Raw genomic sequence first — 23,255 nt, 5'->3', positions numbered from 1 at the left:
TGCCCAGAATTCCTCCCCAGGTGCATCCACACTGAGGAAATGCTTCAGTTTGAGACTGCTCAGTGCTGGGGAATCCTGGGAATTGTAGTCTGTTGTGGCCTCAAAGCCATCACTGACAGAGAAGTCTCAATGTCTCCCAAACACTAGCATTCCCAGGATTCCTTACCATTGAGTTAAAGCAGTCTCAAAGTGGGTTATTATTCCTGCAGTGTGTGTGAGAGATATAAAAGCTAGGGACTGGATCTCTGTGTCCAAAACACACTGCTTTGACTGCCAGGGCTCAGTGCTATGGAATCCTGGGAACTGTAGTTTATTGTGGCACCAGAGCTCTCTGACAGAGAAGGCCAAATGCCTCACAGACACCAGAATTCGAGAGCATTGAGCTTTGGCAGTTAAAGGGGTCTCAAAGTGCAGGGGGGGGGGAAGAGAAAAGCCAGGGAGTTTGAATGAGAAGCTCACCTCGGCTGTGGCTGCTCTGAAAGGAAGAGGAGGAGGGAGGGAGGGATGGACCCAAGGGAAGTGGCCAGGACCATCCGGAGGAGCCCCTGCTTTTCCTGATCATCGCAGCCTCCTCCCTTCCACCAGCAAGAGGCTCTGTTCCCAAGCGATGCCTCCTCCTCCTCCTCCTCCTCACCTCCTGGCCCTGAAGGCTCTTCCTGAGTCTGGCAGCAACCTCCTCAAACCGGGAAAAAGCTGAGTCAAGGAGGAAACCGTGCAGGGACGCCCCCTAGTGGTGAAAAACCGGGAATGTCCCGCTGGCAGGAGGGATATGGCAAGCCTACGTGGGTATCATGTCACCCTTTAACCTTCTCTCCTCCAAGCTAAACATACCCAGCTCCCTAAGTCACTCTTCATAGGGCATGGTTTCCAGACTTTTCACTATTTTTGTTGCCCTCCTCAGGACATGCTCCGTGTTATCAAGAATTCAGAAAGGAGTCATACAAGTCCACCCTATTTAAAATGGGAGGTACAAGATTTGCAGTGGCGAACCAATGGGATGGGTGCGCTCTCTGGCATGCGAAGCCATTTTTTGAGGGGCCGCAAGGGAAAGAGTTCCTCCTCTTCCCCCACCCTCCTGTGCCTTTAGCTTTCTCTGGGGAAACTGCTGAAGGCCCAGGAGGGCAAGGGGAAGAGGAGGAACAGGCGCTTGCCTGTTCCTCTTCTTGTCTTTGCCCTCTCGGGCCTTCAGCTGTCTCTGGAAAGTCCCGCTCCTAGAAGCCCTGCCCTCTGGACCCTCCCCCCCGAAATGTTACCCCCCCTGGCACCAAGTAATACCCAGTGAGGGAACACATTTAAGTTTGGGCACTTGATCTCTAAAAGGTTCGGCATCCCTGGCTTATGGATTCAAAAACAAATTGTTACATGCTACTCCCAAGTTTTGTCTTGGAACTGAAGATGGATCCTGAATCTGAAAAGATGTAGTGCTGTTACAGCCTAAAAATAAAAGTATTGTTGCAGATTTATGAAGCACATCTATTGCTGATAGATGCTCAGTGTTTTGGGGTTAGAAAAGTAGAAGTCTTCTTTTAAAAAAAGAATTGTTGGGGTGTACACATTGCCCAAGATCTTTCACTGAACAGAGGATAATGCTCTATCTGTACAGTTGCATGTCTTCCCCTCTACCCTATTATCTGTCAAATTCCAGGAAAGTCTCTTGCTGCTCTGCTTACTAGTGAGGAAGGAAGGAAGAGAGGGAGATGGTGAATCAGCAACTGTCCTCAGATTGGAGGGGGGAAGAAATGAGTGTGTGCTCACAGATGGAGTACACTCCCCTTTCCTTTCCCTGGTAGCCAAGAGTAGTCTCTGGTTAACTGATGCGATGGACTGACAATTATTGTTTTCCAGTGTTCCAGGGACTGGTCCTAAATTTGTGAGAAATAGGTACAATTGTTTCTTTCTTTCCTGGAAATTTCCTGGCATTTCCTGGAACCACCACTTTGAATAGCTCTGATGTAAAGGACAAACATGACATGGAAGATAAAAAAGGATGAGGAGGGGAAAGGAAAAGAAGAAAACACAGGCTCCAGTAATTCTTGTTATATGACTCCTATAATGACAATCCACAGTGCAGCTGTAATATATTCTAGGAATTCTAATACAAAATTATTGAAGTGGACCTCTATATTCAACCAAAGTATGTTCTTTGGAATTGCCATGATGTACTTTTTAAATACAGAAGTTAAGGTGTTTTGCTCTGAGTAATGTTTGTGGGTTTCTTCTTTGCTACATGCATTTAGATTAGTGTGCAGCTGTACAACGTAATCTGCATTCAAAGACATGGAAACACCCTTTTTTGTTTATGTAACAGTAATGTAATTTATGCCAGTTCGTTAGCAAATCCATCAGATCTCAGCAGTGAGAAAGTCATTCACACTGTATCTGTACTGTGTCTCCTTGCATCCATCATTCAGCTGTAACTGCAGCATAGAGATACTGCTGTCCACCAAAGGTATGTTGAGGCAGATGAGTCTATGTCTGAAGATGTCTGAGCCCAAAGATAAAAGGGGAGTAAGATGCTGTAGGATGGACTTTTTTGGCCTTGTATCTTGGTGATGAAATGCTTGCACTCCCTCCACTGTGACTTTTAAATGAAAAAGTACAGTTTGGGAAATATCCCCCCCCCTTTTTTTTGGGGGGGGGAGGGAATGACAGCTCCCAGAATCCCCCAGCTACCACAGCCAAGTGCATTCAAAAATGTAATGTTTCCAAGATATGTGCAAAATATGTCATAATCCAAGAGCAGGCAGGGGTAAGAATCATGCTGCCTTCCAGATATTAATGGACTGCAAGTCCCAGCAGCCCTAGACAGGATTGCCAATGGTGAGGAAGGCTGGGAATTGCAATCTGAAGGGCTTTAACAATTCCCACTACTGCTCTAGGGTAACAGATGAAGTGGGATATAATTCATAAAAACTCATGCTGCAATATATTTATTAGCTTTTAAGGTGCCATCAGACTATTTGATGCTCCTGGTACAAGAGATGAATGCAACTTCCTATCTAGGGCTCATTCACACTACAGAAATATAATGTTGTATTCCATTTTAACTACCATGGGAACACAGAATCATACAATTGGAAAAGACTACAAGGATCATCCAGTCTAAGTCCCTGCCATGCAGGAAGGCACACTCAAAGCACTCTTGACAGATGGCCATTCAGCCTCTTGTTAGAAACCTCCAAAAACAGAGACTCTACCACTCTCTGAGCCAGTGTGGTCCACTGTCAAACAGCTCATATAGCATCCTATGGAATTCTGAATTATAGTACTATGCTTTACTGGATTGTCATGGCTGTGTCAAATGAAATCCTGGGATTGGTACTTTAGAGATTCACAGCCATAGAACTCTCTAGTACCTCAGGATATGAATTCCTAAATTATAGTATTATAATTTTATGGTGTTAATAGGCCCTTGGTAGTTGAAACCCTAACAGGCTTATTATTTTTGGTTTTTCAGAACTTAATTTTGCGTTGAGTTCCCCTATCTCAGTCTAGACCTTCTTCTCTGGTTCTCAAGATGAGGGGAGGGAATCTCAGTGTGAACAGTATCCTTAAGGTACAGTCAGCCCTCCATATTCACAGATTTTTTTATCCACGGATTCCAGCATCCACGGCTTGAAAATATTTTTAAAATCTACACATTTTCAAAAGCAAACCTTGATTTTGCCATTTTATGCAAGGGACACCATCTTATTGTGCCGTTATATTTAATGGGACTTGAGTATCTGTGGATTTTGGTATCCACGGAGGGTCCTGGAACCAAACACCAGTGGGTACCAAGGGCCCACTGTACAACTTCCTAATCCACACAAACCAGGATTGATTAGATCTCCCCATTTGAGAAAAATCAAATTCAAACCTCAGAGTTGGTTTTATTTTTTCCTTCTAAGGATGTAGCCTTCTCCATCACCCCATAAAACTTACTGTACCTTATTATAGGGTGATGTTAATTCTATGTAGAGACTCACCTCAGTAATACTTCATGTGAAAGCCATGGTATCCTTGGGATGCAACAATAGTTTTTACAAATGGCTGTCTTGATTTGTGTACTACCAAACTGCAGGTGGGGCTCACAAGAAAGAAATCTTATCACCACTGCTACCTGTATTTTTCCATATACTGAAAACTACTGTAGTTACAGTATGTTGGGACTTGGGAGTAGGCCTGAATTTTCATTCAAACACACCATGGTTTGGATACTGTTCTGATGTCCCTGTGCCACTATTTAAAAAGGAAAGAACAGATACATGAAAAGCGGTTACCCTACCTATTTGAAATGACATGCTTTGGAGTTAGAGGTTGGAGCTTAATTGTTTAGTTTTTGCTCATGCGTCATCTTTCTCCTCTTTATATATGGGCATGCAAAATAGCACTTGGGCAAATAATTAGCTCAGGCTTGCAAGCCAAGCTTGGCATGTTGCACCTTTGCTTTTTAATAATAATAATAAGCTTTATTTGTATACCGCTTTTCCGTGGACGATCAAAGTGGTTTCCAATATCAGATTAACAATACATAACACATCATGACTCTGCTTCTCTCCCCTCAAGATGGTGGTCGGGAGGAGGGCTTTTCTTCTTGGCAGGCAGAGGCCTGTTGTTTCTTGCCTGCTTCTCTCCCCTCAAGATGCTTCAAAGGAAAACAAGCCCCTGAATAAGTATAATAATTCTTTTCTTTTAGGCTGATAGGAGAGGGGATTTTTCCTCCCTTCCTAACTGCACTAAAATAATCGCTGCCCATAATTTTAATAATGTTGGCTTTCCCTAAAAGTTCAGGCTTCATTTGCCATTTCTTTGCCTTTTTAGCAGTCCATAGTATCCGTCAAACTCTTCTCTATTTTTTGGATTTTCTTCCTATCAGCTGTCTTTATGTCCACCTTTCATAACGGTACATAGAAGTGGAAAATACAATGGCATTGACCATCTTAACTTTAGTATTCAATGCTTTATCTTTAATCTTCAGTATCTTGTGTAGTTCCTTCATAGCTGCCCTTCCAATGTATATTTGCAGTATGACTACAGTCCCCATTCTGATTAATGACTTAAGCAAGGTATGAAAAAACTTGAATTATTTCAGTGCCTTCATTGTCAACTTATGTAAATCATCAGTGGTCATTATTTTTGTTTTCTTAATGTTAAACTTTAAACCTGTCTTTGTACTTTCTTCAGGAATGGTTCCAAGTCTTTGCTATTTTCTGCTAGTAGTATAGTATTATCACCTCCAATTTTCATGCCATCTTCCTCAGAATCTAATCATGTTTTATGTCTGATATGTTCTGCCCACAAATTAAATAGATAAGGTGATAAAATGCAGCCTTTCCTGACTTCCTTGAAAATTGGAAACTATTTCGTTTCTCTATATTCTGTTATAATGGTAGCTTCATGTCCTATGCATTGATTATATATCAGGACAATCAAATGTTATGTCACACCCATTTCTTTCAATGCAATCCATAATTTTCATGATCTACACAATCAAAGGCTTCACTATAATCTATAAACACCAGGCTGATTTTCTTTTGAAATTATTTAGTGTACTCGGTTATCCAATGTATATTTGCAATATGATTTCAAGTATCTCTTCCTTTCCTGAATTCAGTTTAGACATCTGCTGTTTCTTGCTCCATGGTCAGTGTCTGTAGTAGAATTTTGAGCATCACTTTGCTTGCATGGGAAATTAATGCAGTGGTTACTATAATCCCTGTTGTCCCCCTTCTTGGGGATTTGAATGTATATTGTGCATTTCCAATCTGTGGGGCTATCATTTCGTTTTCCATATTTCCAAGTTATTTTAGTCAGAATTAGAGTAGATTATGTCCCTGTATCTTGAAGCAGCGCTATGCCATCTGTTTCTGGTGATGTATTTCTCTCAAGTGCTCTGAGTGTAACTTTTACTTCACTAACTAAAACTGGAGGTACATCTTCAAATGGTTGTTCCTTGAATGAATCTGTCACCCTGTCATCTGTTACCCCTGGATGTCCCCCAGAATTTTGGATTACAACTCCTAGCATACATCTCCATGCTGAGTCCATCAATATCTGAAGGTCCACGTGTCCTTGGGACATCATCTTCTAACCTGATGCTATCCAGATTTCATAGGCCAAATCGCACCATACCAGCTTGTCTGTGTTGGCTGGGCATAGTGAGAGCTTTAGGATGCCAAGTCTGAAAACCCTACCAGTAGTTTAAGGCCTCTGCAATTCTTCCAGTCGTCAGATTCATTTGTGTGGATTCATTTGGTCTGCTCTGTAGCAAATGTCCACACATATATTCCCCTGAGTGAAAAAATGACCCTGAAACAGTTTATTGAGGCTATTTTAAACACTGATGATACTTGAAGGGAATTTCAGTGGATTTAGCTAGTTCCTTAGGATTCAAGTCAGACTTAAAATCCTGTTGAAATTCTGCCTGTCATAGCAGTCTGCTCTGCAAGGTTGTACAAATGAACAAGATAAGGTGTTCAAAAGTCTGTCACATGTTTCCAGTTCTATTAAGAGAATTACTAATTAGAATGACCCATGAGAATTAAAGGCCTTTGGAAGAGTATGAGTTTTGTGTGCCTTAGCCATGTGAAACAAGGCAGCTGGGACGTTTGTGTTCTAATCTCCTGAGAAAGAAAAAGGGTTACAAAAATACTGCATTACAGAGAGGCATTGTTTCTCTTCTCGCTTTTCTTTTTTTGATTCACAAAACAACATAGCTTTTAGTTATAAAATGGGTCAGCAAAAAAGGTTAGAATTTATGTTACGTTGCATTTATAGAAGCAAAAGAGACATGGGACTGTTGATTCTCTTTTATATTTATATAAAATTTCATCTTTGTGAGAATGAAATGGACGGAGTCTTTCTGGCTTGTTTTTCAAAGCTACTTGTAAAAATGTAGTTTATAGGTAGGTGTTTGTGCACACATGCACAATTTTGAATTCTTCTTCTACTTTTTTGTCTTCTTCTCCATACAGTGTTGTGGAATCCTCCATCACCTGCAACATCATAATTATAATAATCATAAAAGTATTAATATTAGTCACAAAATATTTGGGGGAAGTAGAGATGATAATGAGGATATTTGTGTCCTACTATCTGTATGGTCTTGCTCAGAAGCAACCCCTATTGTGTTTTAAAGAAACAACTTTGAAATTCTGAGACTCATCATGTCCTAGTCATGGTTTCAAGAAAGGAGATGGAGAGGCAAAGAAAGAGGGAAGGAGGAAGAAAGAAGATATATGAGAAAGAAGGGAGGAGGAAGAGAGATAGGGAACAAGGGACAAGAAAATGTAATTAGGAAAATTGGAGAGGGAGGATGGAAGCAAGAGGAAAAGGCAAGTGTGACTAGAGCTGCATCTGCACTGCAGAAATAATTCACTTTGACAGCACTTTAACTGTCATGGCTCAATGCTATGGAATTCTGCGAATTATAGTTTGTTGTAGCACCAGACTCTCTGAAAGATAAGGCTAAATGTCTCACAAAATCATTCCCAGAATTCCATAGCATTGAGCTATGGCAGTCAAAGTGGTATCAACCTGGATTATTTTTGCAGTGCAGACAGCCTCTAGAACTTATGAGGGAAGTAGGGGAGTGAGTGATTGTACGCCATTGGCAGGTTTTATATTTTTATTGATTTGATTATTTGTATGTAAAGCGCTGTGTACATTTACAGCACTATAGAAATAAAGTATAATAATAATAGTAGTAGTAGTAGTAGTAATAGTAATAATAGTAATAATGAGGGTGAAGAGAGAAGATGTTGAGCCAAAAACTGGAGACAGAGTAGGTGGTGGAGGGGGAGGGGGAGAAGAACAAGAGATACTCTTGTCGAGTATACCTCGGGATTGTGGGGAATGGTAAGTAAGTGTGTTGTGTTTGTGTGTGTGAGAGACAGAGAGATTAAGGAGAAGAAGTTTAGGAGTTGTAGGAGAGAAGGAGAAAGGATGAGAAATAGAGAGAAGCAAAATCAAGAATTATTAAAAGAGAAAGAAATCAAGAACCACAGCAGAACTGGGGGAGAAAATACAGTGACAGGAGCCTTTTGGCTGAGTGATACAACCCACATACATCTCAGATCAAGAAAGGAAGCTCAGCCTCTACTGCTTCTTCAATCATTTAGGGCAGGGTAAGGGAAGTGGAAACAGAAATAGGAAAGTTGTCAATTTGATAGAAAAAGCCACAAAGGAGCAGTCCCATAGTCCCATATTCTGCAACTCTTGAGGCAGCAAAATACTGGGGAAATTAAGTAACTCCCTGTGGTGACTCCTTCCCCTGCTGTGGCAGTGGTTTGAGCAATTTTGGTAGGGGAAGAAGTGGACAAGTGAAACCCCTGTTCCAAAACACCTAGAGCAACTGGGGGCAGCAATGCACAGTATTTTCCTTTCTCACCTTAAATTTCCTCCCCTTGCATGGAGGCTCAGATGAGAGTGATGAGGAGCTGAGACTTAGGGCAAGACCCTGGCATTTGGGAACTATAAAAGAAACAGTATACTAATAAACTCATAAAGCAGGAAAACATTAGCTCCTGTTCTGTTCTGAAAGGGAAATAATTACACCCTGTAGTCAAATGATGTACAAACAACTTTGTGGCTAATGTTGCTTATATGCAAATCAGAACAGTGACAGTTATTTCTTGATCTGTAACAGTCCCCAGTGAACAAATTACCTTCCCCAGAATTCTCAGGTTAAGTTTAAAAGTGTGTGTGTGTGTGGGCGCGCGCGCGTGCCTTCAAATTACCTGTCAGCTTATGCCAAATCCATGAATTTCATGGATTCTTGAATTTTGCCTGTCAATTTAGGGTGACCTCATAAATTTCATATTGTTTTCTTAGGCAAGGAATTACTCAGTGGTGGCTTTGCCAGTTTCTTCCTCTGAAATATAGCCTACACACCTGGTATTCATGGATGTGAACAGTTCAGGAAGTAATAGCTGTTTCTTGTTAAAACTAGAAGTTGGATATTTGGATATTAGCCCCCTGTGTGCATACTTAGGTCTTGGTTAGACATATTGCCTCCTAAGTCACACCACAGAAGGGTAAAAAGTATATCAACAATTCCATTTAATTTGCGGACTCATCCACTGGGGCCAACCAATCATTTTGGTAAACATGGGGCTATTCTGTTTCTGGATTTCACACCTTATAAAATCTCAGAATAGTTATTTTCACTCCTGCATCCAGTCATTCCCTGAATATATTACTGCTTCATCTTCATTTTTTTCCCTATTTAAGGTGTGGTTAACTGTGGGAAAGGTGGAGTTTCTTTCCCAGTCAATCATTTGCTCTGTGAACATCTCCCCCATATGTCTCCCCCAGTATTTCTGGCCTAGTCTGGCACATTTATTCATTTCTGTATTCTAAATGTATACTTGTAGTGCAAATGTATCATAGTTATAAAGCATTATACTACTTTAAGCATCTTATTTGTAGAAAGTCAGGGGGAAAAAAATAAGAGGCCATACTGGGAATGCAGCACAGTACAGAGGAAGTGTTTTAACCTATGGCCTTTCCACACTATACAGGCATAGCACTTTGATTCTATTTTAACTGCCACGTTTGCATCCTGTGGAATTGTGGGGTTTGTAGTTTGGTGAGGCACTAGTGCTCTCAGGCTGAGAATTCTAAATATTCCACCCCATGCCCTTTATTTAAAAAGCTATTGTTAGTTCTGGAAATTCATGAGAAATAAACTGATAGAGGGCGTATATCATATTGATATATTTTTTAAAATCCCAGTAAATGCAGGTATACCTCCCACTAGATCCTGAGATGAGCCTTGAGTAGGTTATATTTTCTTTTGCAGACGAGGGCAGGCAGCTACTCAAAATGCGTGTTTATGGATTTTCTGGCTTCTGAGTATCCGTGTATTCTGAAATACTCTTGATTCTGCACTCCACATATAGTTCTGTGAACATGGGGCATTTTTAGACCTTTCAATACTATGGAATTCTCGTTGGAATCAGAAAATACTCCATCTTAAGATTCACAGTGGAAGTTTTTTGTTTTGTTTTTTCACCTACGTGTATGAGGGATAGTTGCAAATAATTTATTAGACCTGTATGAATCAACCAAAGGCTCATCTAATCTAGCATTCTGTCTTGGAATGGATCTCCAAACTCTGCCCAGTGTTGTCTTTGGTTTAGCCACATGCCTTTTCAAGCCCATCACATATTTAGTTTCCTAAAGAGTTGGTGTGTTCATTTTCCAGTGTTCTTTTAGCCATGTTGTCTTTTGTTCAGCCCTGTGGCTGTTTTATTACCTGGCACTCCTATTCCTGCCCTTAACAGACACTCTTAACAGACACATTTCTCTGTCTCCCAGCAGAATATGAGATAGAAAACTAAAACTAAAGGTCTTTCCAGAGAACACAATATAGTGCTATGATTCCCCATGGCAAAAAATACAGGACCCTGGGGTGTGCAGTCTGTGGAGGAATACTGAGAATTCTTGTCCAGAGACTTCTGGTGCCTTGCTAAATTCCAGACCCTGGGGATTCTGCAGCATGTTGTCACGCCAAGTAAAGTGGAATCATGGTGCTATAAATTGTGCCTCGTGAGGGAGGTAATAGTACTGCTCTATTCTGCTTTGGTCAGAATTCACTTTGAATACTGTTTCCAGTTTTGGCCACCAGAAAAAGGATGTGGACAAGGTGGAACATGTCCAGAGGAGGGCAACCAAATTGGTGAAACATCTGGAAACCATGCCCTTATGGAGTTGGGTATGTTTAGCATGAAGAAGAAAAAGTTAAAAGGTAATATGATAACCATGTTTAAATTTTGAAATGATGTCATATGGAAGAAAGAGCAAGCTTGTCTTCTGCTGCTCCAGAGACAAAAACACAGAGCAATGGATTCAAACTATGGGAAAAAAGATTCCACCTAAATATTAGGAATAATTTCCTGAAAGTAACTGATGTGGATGTGCTGCCTTACAGTATGGTAGAGTCTCCTTCTTTGCAGTTTTTCAATCAAAGACTGGATGACCACTTGTTGGGAGTGCTTTGATTGTGTATATGTTCTTTCTAGGAATATCTAGGTCCTCCAGGGCAACTCTTTGGTCAGCTTTAACCAAAGGTCGTACTGAAGGACCTAAAGATTCCTGAATAGAACATTCCACTATGCATTTGTTGCTCCTCCAGCACATTTCTTCTGTATGATAGACGTTGACCACAGAATTGCACTGGAGGACTTAGAGATTTCTAGAGAGGTGCTCTCTCAGGTAAAAACATAGTGTTTTTGTTATTTGCATTTTTTCCACATTCATGGGACCCCTGTGCCCCTAAACTCAGAGAATGTGGACGAGGCTATTATGACAAATTTCCAACGCCTAGGAAAATCTGAATGTAAATATCTTATTTCTTGAATTTCTGAGGCAGACATTCTTTGCTGCTTCTAGCATAATCCAGTGCTAATAGCCAATCACATCATAACATGGAGCAGGTAACACTTTTCATGTGTTGAAAAATATAGCCCCTGTACCTCTTGTTTTCCATCTGTAGAATGCAAAACAAAGTCAGGTTAATTAATTCTTCCTCCACAACTTGGCAGTCAGTGTAAGAATTATTAACTTGACAAATTCATCCAGCAATATGGTGGAAATGCTGAGATTAGGCATGCCTGGAATTCCTTTATGGAGTAAAATGTGCTTAACCCTTTTTCCTAGTGAAATTAGTAGGGCCTGTGTTCTTACCTCAGGCAGTATTATGCTTATTGGCATTGTGTTTCTGCATACATCTACAGCTTGATCCTATGCATGTTTACTCTAGAGCTCTGCTGACATTTCTCTAAAGATATCTTTCTGAAAATATATGAAATTTTGTCTTTGTTGTTCACCCACAATCATCCCATTTACCCATTCACAGCAGAGCACTTTGCAGTTTTCTTCAAATATTCTCTGCTGTCTTTTATTCATGGTATCAGCTGTTTTCCCCACCTCTTGAACTGTACTATGTTTTTGCCTCAGAGGAAGAAGGCATGAAAATTAAAGGAAGTAACATCAACAATTTAAGATATGCAGATGACACCATACTACTAGGAGAAGATAACAAAAACTTTTAAGGATTGCTGAAAATATCAAGTAAGAAAGGGCAAAAGCATGTTTACAGTTGAACATTAAGAAAACAAAAAGAATGAGCAGAGATGATTTATATACAGTGGGACCTTGTTATCCACTCAGATTTAGTTCCAGGACACCCCCCCCCCCCCCCCGTGGATAACAAAATCTGTGGATGCTCAAGTCCCATTCAATCCAGTGGTATAACAAAATTGTGTCCCTTATATAAAATGGAAAATCAAAGTTTGCTATTTGGAATTTATGCTTTTTCTGTATATTTCAAGCCGTGGATGCTTGAATCCATGGATAAAAAATCTGTGGATAAGGAAGGCCAACTGTAACTTTGAAACAGATGATTAAGACTTTGGGGTCATTCCCATTACGATTTAAAGCGAATCGCAAATAGGGTTATATGACCTTCGTTCCCACTGGGAATCGAATTTGATCCTTATTTGATCGAATTCTGTTGCGATAAAGCAGGGCAAAAGGAAAAAAAAATGGGTTTCTTGATAGCACATTTTTGGCGGTTCTTTTCAAAAGAATCGATTCTGACACATGTCCAATAAGTGGGAACATCAGAACAGAATCAGTTCTTTCTGTGGGGAGGGACAAATGGCAGAGGGATGCTATTTTTTTAAAAAAATAAAACTAATAGAAAAATTGATAGATTGATCAGGCAACTACTTGCCTTGGCAAGTAGCTGCTTGACCAATCTGTTGATTTGTTGATTAGTTTTATTTTTTTTAAAAAAGTCCCCTGTCAACCATCTTTCCGGGTCCCCCGACCTTGCCTTTGTGCCCACCGGCTTTGGCTTTTCCCCCGCTGACCTCATTGCCGTCCCCGCCAGCCTTGGCTCTCTTTCCCCTGCTGGCTTGTGCTCCATCCTCGGCTTCCCCCATCCCCATCTTGAAGCGGCGCAGACTATAAATGGGGATGAAAAAAATGATTCAACTGGCATAAAAAAGATCCCTTTTTATAGTGAGAACGAAGTATCTTTTGAAATCAGGTACAGACACAGAGCGAAGCCGAATCACAACCTGCGTTATTCTGCCAGTGGGAAGGACCCCATTGATATAATTTTTTATTTTCTGTATCTTAGCTCAGTCATTAATTAGAATGGAGACAGCAGTGAAGAAACCTGAAGATTAGGATGTGGACAGGCAAGCTCATCAAGGAAACAGACAAGATCCTGAAGCGTCAAGAAATATAATTGAACACTAAAGACATCATATGTCTGTATGGTTGTGAAAACGGGACAATGAAGAAAGCTAATAGGAAATCAACTAATTTGGAGATGTGGTGCTGAGAAGAGTTCTGTAGATACTGTGGGCCACTAAAAAGACAAATATATGGGCCCTAGAGCAAATCAGGCCTGAAGTCTCCCTAGAAGTCAAGATGACTAAACTGAGACTGTTATACTTTTGTCATATCTTGCATGACTCATTACAAAAGACAATAATGCTTGGTAAGTGTCAGGAGCAGCATCATGCATCCGGCCTGCCATAGTTTGAAATGTTAACCTAGAAAGAGATAGCCATGTACGTTTGATGTCATATGGTGGTAATTTTTTTCTACAATACTGAGGGAAAATTATGGGACATACATTAGGGTGTTCATTACTAGATATTGTTGCTTGCAGTCCTTTGTGATAAATGAGCTGGAGGTGAGTTAAGCTTGGCTCAAGTATATCCAAAGTCATTTTCCTGGGAACATGGGCAGAAAAAGTAAAGCAGAGAGGCATAATGGGAACATAAAAGAAAAATATTGTTTAGCTTTGGTAACAAATGAGAAGGGTGCCTGTCAAAGATTTGAAATTGTGTGTGCTTTAATTATGCCTTGCTAAGGCTTGCTGTTTAGTTGTGACAACAAATTTCTGTGGTGTACATCTCCAGTTACTGAATAAAAGTTTTCTGAGTTTTACTACTGAAGCCTGGATTTCTGAACTAAGGGGCACCAAAAGAACACCAAAAGGTTGTAACCTTCAAACTAACCACTTGATAAATTCCATATGCCACACTCATATATATATATATATGAATGAGCATTCTTTTGGTTTTAGTGTTCTTTTGGTGTTGGTATAAATATATATGAGTGTGGCATATGGAACTTTATCGCACTGGGTTCTCGGCCCGGCCCGGCTGGAAATGGAATGAGTGGGGGACAGATTTTACTGCACACACCCATCTCTCACTCGTTCTGTTCCACCTCTCTTCCCTGCCCATTCCGTTCCAGAGGGAACGCTTTTTGAGAAGTGTTCAGAACAGTTCTCAAAAATTTCCCCCTCTGGAACGGATTAAGAACGGAAGAGAGGGGGAACGGAAAGAATGAGGGACGGGTGCGTGCGGTAAAATCCGTCCCCCACTCGTTCCGCACTCGTCCCTGCGCCTTCCGTTCCGTGCTCAGAACGGAACAGAAGGACGCAGAGCGATAATCTTCATGCTCTCTCTCTCTTTCTGTGTGTGTGTGTGTGTGTGTGTGTGTGTGTGTGTGTAGGTGACTTAGTGCTCAGAAGTCAAAATTAGGAGATGGAAAAAGAACTGGATTCAGGTGCTAAAAAGATATAGCTTAAAACTAATTTTAGGTGCAAGGTCTTTTAAAAAAAAAACAGATCAGATCCAAAAGCGCATTTAGCCTCTAAACAGTGTTCGGTATAAAGATCTATTCAGCTTTTTTCCTGAATAGGAAATTGTCATAGTCAATCCAATTGTACTGTGTGAATAAATTCTATTGATCACTAACAATATAAGCACATTGAGACATGAGATTAATAAATATAATATTAAATTAAAAGCGAATCTGTAATGTTATTTCTTAATTTTGAATAATGCTCTATAACACATGTCTGGATAGAACTGGATGTATTGCTGTGTTGTTGTGTGCCTTGAAGTCGTTTCCGATTTATGGCGACTGTAAGGCAAACCCATCCCAGGGTTTTCTTGGCATGATTTGTTTCGGGGGTGGGGGGATGGGGGTTTTCTTTGGCTTCCTCTGAGGCTGGTCATCCAGTGGGTTTTCATGGCAAACCAGGGATTCAAACCCTGATCTTCAGAGTCAGTCACGTATGCTAGACTTGATCAGAAGACAATTTACTTCATTGTGGATACCTATGAATGGCTGAAATTGACTACAATTTTGCTTGATGATTTTATATTTCTGCAGGGTAATTGCATTTGTTTTTATCCTAACGCGAATGGGATGGCAAGAATCTGGTGGATGCCATCCCACGAGACATAAACGGCACATTTGATCCTCTGCCCTTAATTAAAATCAGTTCCCCACCCCAAGAGGCTGCATTCTAGAGGCAGTATGACAGTATGTGAAAATTTGATATGCAAGAACTATTGAGTATGGGCTCATAAGTCATATAGGTTTACCTGCTATGCTAAAAAGCATTTATACTCTTTGGCAGAATTAAAACCTCACACCTAGTTCTGTGAATGTTCTATGTCACCTTTATGGGATGGGAGAGCAGGAATTAAAGAACACTCATATCATGGATTGGAAACTGTAGATGATCATGGACTGGAGTTTCCATTGTCCTTAACTTTTGGCTTTGCTGGATACGGCTGAAGGGAACTCAAACAATTCCCACACCCACTCTGTATGTTGTGTCAGCTTTTATATTATGTCTTGCTCTTTACAAAAACTGGTGAAAACATGTCTGTGACAGTGAAGACTCATTTTAAGGTTATCCTGGGCTGCTTTCATATTCTCTCTGTGGTCACAGTGAACTCAGTGGGCTCCCATGGGATTGTCAGATAGGAAGAGGGTTCAGTCTGTTCTGTATAATTAAATGTTGGGAGCTCTAAGCAGACAACATGTGTACCAGGCATTGGAAGTCTTTGGGAAAGCTTTGACTTTTGAACTCCTTGTAAAGGAGGTGGGGTGGGGAGAGAATGATCTTAAAAGCTCCGTTGAGAGCCTATTGCTATAATACTTGGCAACAAGCATCCAAGTTTCCCATGCCTTTTCACTAGGGCCTTTTCTTTCTAGAATTTTCCTTTTTTGTAGAATAATTTTATGTACAAATTAAAGAAAGAAGAACCTATAAAGAGTTTAGAAGAGTTGCCTTGCTACACTATAATTCCAAGATTCTCCAGAAAAGTAACTTTTCTTCTTCTAGTTTTCCAGGCATTTTTCATATGAAGGATATGTGGGATCCTCTCAGGATCTGTACTGGGTATTGGGACTAATGCATTCTAACTTGTTCTAATTTATTATTTGAATGGGGATGACCAGTGAAATGGTTACATTTGTTGATGAAACAGAATCATTTGGAAGATAAAAAGAAGGAATGGAGGAGAAGAGTGGGGGGAAACAGGGACGTAGCCAGGATTTTAAGAAGGGGGGTGCGGCGGCGCAGCAGCACGCACCATTCATTTTTCTAATGGAAGGGGGGTCCGGACCCCAAGAACCCCCCCCCCCCCCTTGGCTACGTCCCTGGGGAAAAGGAATGTTCAGAGAAACGTTCCCAGGCATTGTGTGACTATTATTTGTTATTTGATGTTTTTCATTTGTTGCCTGCTTTACTTTATTGAACCCTTTCCTGTATTGTTATATATTATTTATATGTATTATGCTATTATTTCTTAGATTTTATGCCAAGGGCAGGTTTACTTTATCTATTTTATTGTTTGTACGTACAGCGCTGTGTAAATCTACAGCGCTATATAAAACATAATAGTAATAATAAAGTAGCAGCACCTTTAAGACCAACTGGTTTTTTAAATTTTTGATGAGCTTTCATGGATATAAACACATTTTTTCAGACATAGTTGCTACTCTGGATTATTTGGAGTCAATTAAGAAAAGGGGTAGTGAACAACTCTGCTCTCTCTCTCTCTTACTTTTGGACTATAACTCCCAGTATCCCCCATGATGGCAGTTGTTGGTAGTCCTGGTAGTTGTTGTCCCAGGATGTAATTACTCCCTGCTCTGGAATTCATTATATTGCCTATTAAATTTGGGCCTAGGCAGTCGAAGGATCCTTTTTGCCCTTTTTGTGACCTCAACTTTACAGGCAAATAAGGTTATACTTTGCCTTTCAGGTGCCTCTAGACTTGGCTGTTCTTAAACACTGGAATTAATTTCATTCTGCACAGGAACCAGCTTTCCTACATACATTCCATGCATAACCCTTCCCTATCGGGGTGTTTGATGTTCAGGTTTAAAGGGTGTGTACTCCATGTCCAATCCAGGATAATAATCAAGAGACTTATCAGCATTTTGCAGCATCTTCTCATTACTTTATAATGAGATAAAGATAAAACATTAAGAGAAAATTATCAATGGCTGCTTGTAATAACATATAAAATTGTATTTTAGGCAGTGTGAAAGCCTTGGGAAGTGTTGTGTATTTCAGGCATATACAAGCACACTCAAGTTAGACTTGCAGAATGGATAATCTGTAATGTAACAATCACAGTGTTCTGTGGTTTTGTTTTTCACTAAGAAAAGTAGATCTTTGCCGGACCAGATCAAAAGCCTATCTTGTCTAGTATCCCTCTTCACACTGTAATTATTATTATTATTATTATTAACCTTTATTTATGAAGCGCTGTAAATTTACACAGCGCTGTACATGCAATCCTTTTAGTTAGACGGTTCCCTGCCCTCAGACTTACAATCTAAAAAGACATAACACAGAAGGAGAAGGGAGTGGTGACGGGAAAGGGTAAGAGGTCCAGCAGTTCCTCTCAACCTCCGAGGCCTGGACCAAGGCAGATGGACTGAAGGGAGGGCTTGGCTTCAAAATGGAAGGTTAATCATTATCCAGGGAAAATACATACTCACAAGTAGGATAATGCATATACAGTACATAGCAATACAGGAAATGTATCGATAAACAGCCAACAACAGAACATCAGATAGTAATCGATTTCTTCCTTATGAGAAGTCAAGGCAAAATACGGTGACATCTGGCTGCTCCATCTAACATTACAGGGGTTATCCTTAGATCTCAAGTTTTACCACCAAAATCTCAGGCTGGGATAATCCTTACCAGGCAGTCCTAGTGACTACTGGCTACCTTCTCTTAATGAGGAAACTTTATTGTAGACCAATCAACCAGACCATTTTTGATTTAAAAGGAATAATTTCCAGTATAAGACAATGAATACTTGCCATGTCTTTTTTCCATATTGGGAGTCAATACAGCATACACTGACTTTATTCCTGATGACATCCCAGCCAAACACTGAAATGATCAGAACTTTGTAAAGTTGCTTTTGGGGGCCATTGCAACTCTCAGAATGTGGATACTGGGTCATTAAGGGAACTGTAGTTGAAAACAGTAGCAAAAAGACCCACACTAGAATAATAGAATCATAGAGTTGGAAGAGATCATAAGGACCATCCAGTCCAACTCCTGCCATGCAGGAATACACAATCAGAACACTCCCATCCAGCTTCTGTTTTTCTCAAAACAAAACAAAACAAAAACACCTCTGTGGCTGAAGAGCTCTTACCATCAGGAAGTTCTTCTTAATGTTTATGTGGAATCTTTTTTCCTGTAGTTTGAATCCATTGCCCCATGTGCTAGTGTAGCTTTTTCAAGTGTCTGCATCCAGCTCTCCCATGTGTTTTGAAAAAAATACCAAGAAGCAAGTGAAACTTAAACTATGGAACCTATCTCTTCTTATTCCTTTACATCATCTGATCTATATTTTGCTTATATATACATTTGATTCAGGTCACCTCTTTGGTGATGACATCCATATTTTGGAATATTGTCCCCAAGTAGATTTACTGAACCTTGTGTCTGCATTATTTATGAGCCACTGAGTGGATTTTTTTAAAGTAAGATTTTTGCAACAAGTGTGTCTTGTTGCGATATGGGTTTCTTATGTTTATACTGAAATTTTATAATCTGTAGGTTTACTGTGCATTTCAGCAATTGTATTTGTGTTTCATGGTGCTAAGCAGCTTTTACTGGAAGGGCAGGTATGTGAGTTGAAATAGATAACTAGATTCATCAGTATAGCTAGAGCTGGTCCATAACATTTTACAGCTGGAGGCAAAAGAACAAATTATAACCCCTCCAGGAGAAATACATCATGCTTAATACTAGCTGAATTATATTGGCAAATGGAAGAGAAAAATCTCGCAAATATATTTTACCATTGTTAACAGTGTGTGTATATCAACAAATTAGAAAACTAACAATCTGGTGTTGTTTTATGACACCCAAAATCTGTTGCCTGAGGCATCTGTCTCATCTGGCCTAAAAGTAGAGCTGGCTCTGAGGTTATCCCATCATTTGGTCTCTTTTGAGCACAGTCTGCTAAAGTATACTTGTATCCAATAGTCTTTTACATGAGGGAGGCACTGCACTTGAGTTTAGCTGAAATATAAAATGCTGATTCCCAGGATTTAATTTCTTTTTGCTAATAATTAAAGGTAATGTGTTTTCCTTTAGGCACCTGGATTTGGTTTTAACTACTCATTTAAAGCAGAACTTAGTTTGTAGTGTTTTATTTTGTGCAACTAGTGAGATATTCCAGAGTAGTCTGGACAGTTCTGAATTTGCATTGGCATAACTATGATAGTTCTTTAAATTATATATGTATCTACCAGCATGGTGAACAACTATGGAGTAGTGGTTTGGGCATTGGACTACAACCCTGGAGACCAGGGTATGCATCCTTTGTCAACCACAGGAGTCCACTGGGTGACCTTGGGCAAGTCACAGTGTCTCAGCTTCAGAGGAAAAAGGCAAACCCCCTCTGAACAAATCTTGCCAAGAAACCCCTGTGGTGGGTTTGCTTTTGGGACACTGTAGGTCAGAAACAATTTAAAGGCACACAACCACAAATTGACCCACAAGAAGTCATAAAAGTATTGTTTTTCCTTCAGTTTTCCAACCTATAGAATAGTATTTATTCATTCCTTTTGCAGTAGAAATTATTAAGAGATGGCCACTGTTATGAATAAAAGCTTTAATTGATGGTAATGTAGATGCTAGGAAGGTCCCTCTCTGGAAGGCATTTTAAAGGTGAGCCAACACTGTAAAGGCCCTCTTTCTAATTGCACCCTGCTGTATTTCTAACATCAGGATCATTGGAGAAAAGATAGATCTTGCTGGCAAACTCAGTGGATAGGTAGACTGATACAGGAGAAGACCAACAAATATGTTATCCCTGAGCCATCTAATGCTTGGGGGGGGGGGGGTACTTTTAATGGAGCTCAGAAGCAAGCTAAAAGCTAATGAAATAGTCATAACTTGGAATAATGTGTTACAAATAATGACATTACCTGTATCAGGTAGACAAAATAAGAATTTAAGAAACCAGATAAAACTTCATTAGATGGAAAAATCACTGGATTTTAGAGCACACCCTACTGTGCCACCGCCATTTCTGCAAGTCCCATTACGAGTTTCTGCAAATCCCATTCATGTAGGAATCTATCTTATCTATCCAACCTGTCTCATGATGTAATAAGTAATGGTTTCAATTTACAACTTAAAGAGTAACAAATTACTTTTAAAAATGCATTGTTTCAGGGTCTGGGTGATGAACTAGCTAAGATTCCCACAAAATGGACAACTTTTTTCAGTTCAGTAAGGGATATTTTATTTTATTTTATTTTTCTACCCCTCTTTCCCTGCAAACGCTTTTGGTAGTCCAGCTCCTGAAATTTAGCACACAAGTGTTGTCAGAAGCTGTGCTATTGTAGTTGAATAGAATTAATGAAACACAAACATGCAGTCATGTTGACAACATACTGTTCAGATGTGTTGGTCTGCAAGTCCCATAATCCACATGCCAGCTGAGAATGATGGTGTTTGGATTTTCCCAAAAGTAAACTTTCTGCATGGGTTAATGTGACATTAATGCTCAATTAGCCTGACATCATCTGAAAACAATCCTGCTTTTGTGGGATATTCCCAGAATCTAAACCCCATTTATCCATGGGATTTGGGTGCTTTGCCTCCCGTTTGATAAGGTCCTAGGTTGGGGAATACTGGTCTAAATAATAATATTTAAAATGCACAAACTTCCAGAAATGTGTGGAAACATGAATTCATCCTGTTGTGATCATCTACTGTTTGCAGAATGTTCAGAACAATATCTTCTGAAAATGTGATTTAAGAGATTAAATTGACTTTGATTTGTCCATGTTAATGGACAGAGCAAGTGCTGGAGTAGCTGTAAAACAAATGTGCCATCCCTTTTGTCTGTGAGAGGTAATGAAATAAAAGCTAATTTTTCCCAATTAAAAGTAATTTGCACATGAGCAGCAGTAAGAATACGAAAGGAGAGTTGGCCATTTAACTGTTGAAATGAATGATACCCTCTGAATGCTTCTAGCTTATACTCTTCTCTCTGTGTGTGTTTCTTTCTCTCCCTTTAAAGCCAGTGTTCCCCCCCCAGCATGAATGTAATGCAGTAAAACATCGTCTCTTTCTTTTTTAACATCCTAAAGCAAACTTCCTGTGTTTCTGATCTATTCTTAGCCTTTTGTTACCATATCTTTTCCACCACAAGATTGTATTGTCAAAGGGTGTGGTCCCTGTGAGGTAACGAAATTAGAAAGCCATAATGAGTCTTAAAACATTATTAAGCCTAATTTGGGGCATGTGGGAGTTGTGATCAATAGCTTCTACCTGTCTGCAGAATGATAGGTTAATGATAGGTTAATGAGGAAAAAGGCAACGTCGACTTCCCTTAGCACTGGGCACCCCCATCATGATTTGCAGCCAGAAAACAGCATATGAAGCACTTACTTTATCTGAAATATTTTGCACTACTCTGTGTGTGTTTCTCCATCATGGTGATCAGTGGTCTCACCAGTTTGTTGAAACTTGCAGCTTCATTCAGAGGGGGAAATTCTTGTGTTTTTTAACGGGAGCTATCAGGGTGTCAAATATGAAAATACCATTTATACTCCCTGGGGCTGTTTTGAACTAGTGTAGCTTGGCAGCCAAGGTCCTGTGCTTGCCATTTCCCAAATGTCAAGGACAGTTCTTGTTGCATTTTACCGTGGGCTGCTGAGGAAGAAACTAGAGTGCCTATCCTTCACTGCTTTCGCAGCTTCTTTCTTTCTTTTGTTCCTTTTTGCATAATGCATAGAGCTTGGGGAAGTTACCTCTTTAGACTACAACTGTAACAGGAAACATGCTAGTTCAAGGGGTTCTGGGAGTTGTAGTCCAAGAAAGTAACTTTCCGAAGCTTTGATAGTACCATTGTATCCATTGTATCCAGAGATATTAAAACTTGCAGTTCTGTCAGTGCAGGAGGTCTGTGTGTTTGTATGTGGCTTCAAGTTTCGTTTCGTTTCTAACATCAGACAAGATTTTGTGCCTTTAAGGTATTTAATTTTATTATTGTGTGCCTGCAAGTTGTTTCTGACTTATGATGACCCTAAGGCAAACCTATCACAGGGTTTTCTGGGGTGAGAGTATGTGACTCACCCAAGGACACTCCAGTGGTTTCCATGTCCGACCATGGGGCTATCATTCTGCAGACAGGTAGAAGCTGTGGCATTCTCACTTGCTTTTTTAAAAATATCAGTTTTCATGTATCCTCCTTGTTCCTAAGCAAGCAGCATTGCCGGGCTGTTTGTTTGCTACAGAAGCTCTAATGGATTCCTAGAAGTAAATAGCACCTCTCAAAACAATGTGAGAAGAGGGTGACAGAAATCTGGTTGTCAACATACAGTAGCAACTGTACTCTGGCTTCTAATAATAAACAAGCAGAAGATATTTGCAAGCTGATTACTAAAGGACACATTTTAAACTCACCAATACACACAAAAGATTTGTGGCCTTCAACCTGAAGAGATGAAGTGAGGGTTTTGCAGATTGGTAACCACTGTAGTATCTCCAACAGGCAGAAACTATAACAAATTTTATAAAACACAAGGAAGGGGAAAACATACATTAATAATATATAATACAAAAGGGAGTGCATGTTAAGCCTTATTCCAACTCTATGAGTCTGTGTGTGGAAGTACTGGCAGTGCAAGCAAACTATATTGAATGTCTTTTAAGAAGGAGCAGCATCCATGCTCTCTGATGTTGGTAGTAACATCAGTTGCATCTTATGCTATTGAAATAATGCAGTTTGACACCACTTAATTTGCTATAGTTCCATCCTGTGGAATCCTGAGACAATGTCTTTAGCCTTCTGTGCCAAAGTTTGCTGGTGCCTCACAAAACTACAAATCCCAGAATTCTGTAGGATGAAGCCATGGCTGTTAAAGTGGTGTCAATCTGCATT

The 23,255-nt window shown here is 40.0% G+C and overlaps 1 protein-coding gene and 1 long non-coding RNA gene across 3 annotated transcripts in view; one reads left to right on the top strand and one right to left on the bottom strand.

The window, feature by feature from the left end:
- Window positions 1–23,255, top strand: part of EPAS1 (endothelial PAS domain protein 1) — a 158,963-nt gene that overhangs the window by 41,086 nt on the left and 94,622 nt on the right. The gene's annotated exons all lie outside the window — the stretch shown is intronic.
- Window positions 6,842–21,843, bottom strand: LOC121920790. The gene is made up of 3 exons (XR_006101769.1): window positions 21,761–21,843; window positions 8,372–8,454; window positions 6,842–6,977 (listed from the first exon to the last, which is right to left on the bottom strand). It is a non-coding gene; the product is annotated as an uncharacterized LOC121920790 (long non-coding RNA).

The sequence above is a fragment of the Sceloporus undulatus genome, chromosome 1 (assembly GCF_019175285.1).
Source record: "Sceloporus undulatus isolate JIND9_A2432 ecotype Alabama chromosome 1, SceUnd_v1.1, whole genome shotgun sequence".
In the NCBI taxonomy this organism is placed as follows: Eukaryota; Metazoa; Chordata; class Lepidosauria; order Squamata; family Phrynosomatidae; genus Sceloporus; species Sceloporus undulatus.
The sequence above is the reverse complement of the archived record's forward strand: the minus strand, read 5'-3'. Positions and strand labels throughout refer to the sequence as shown.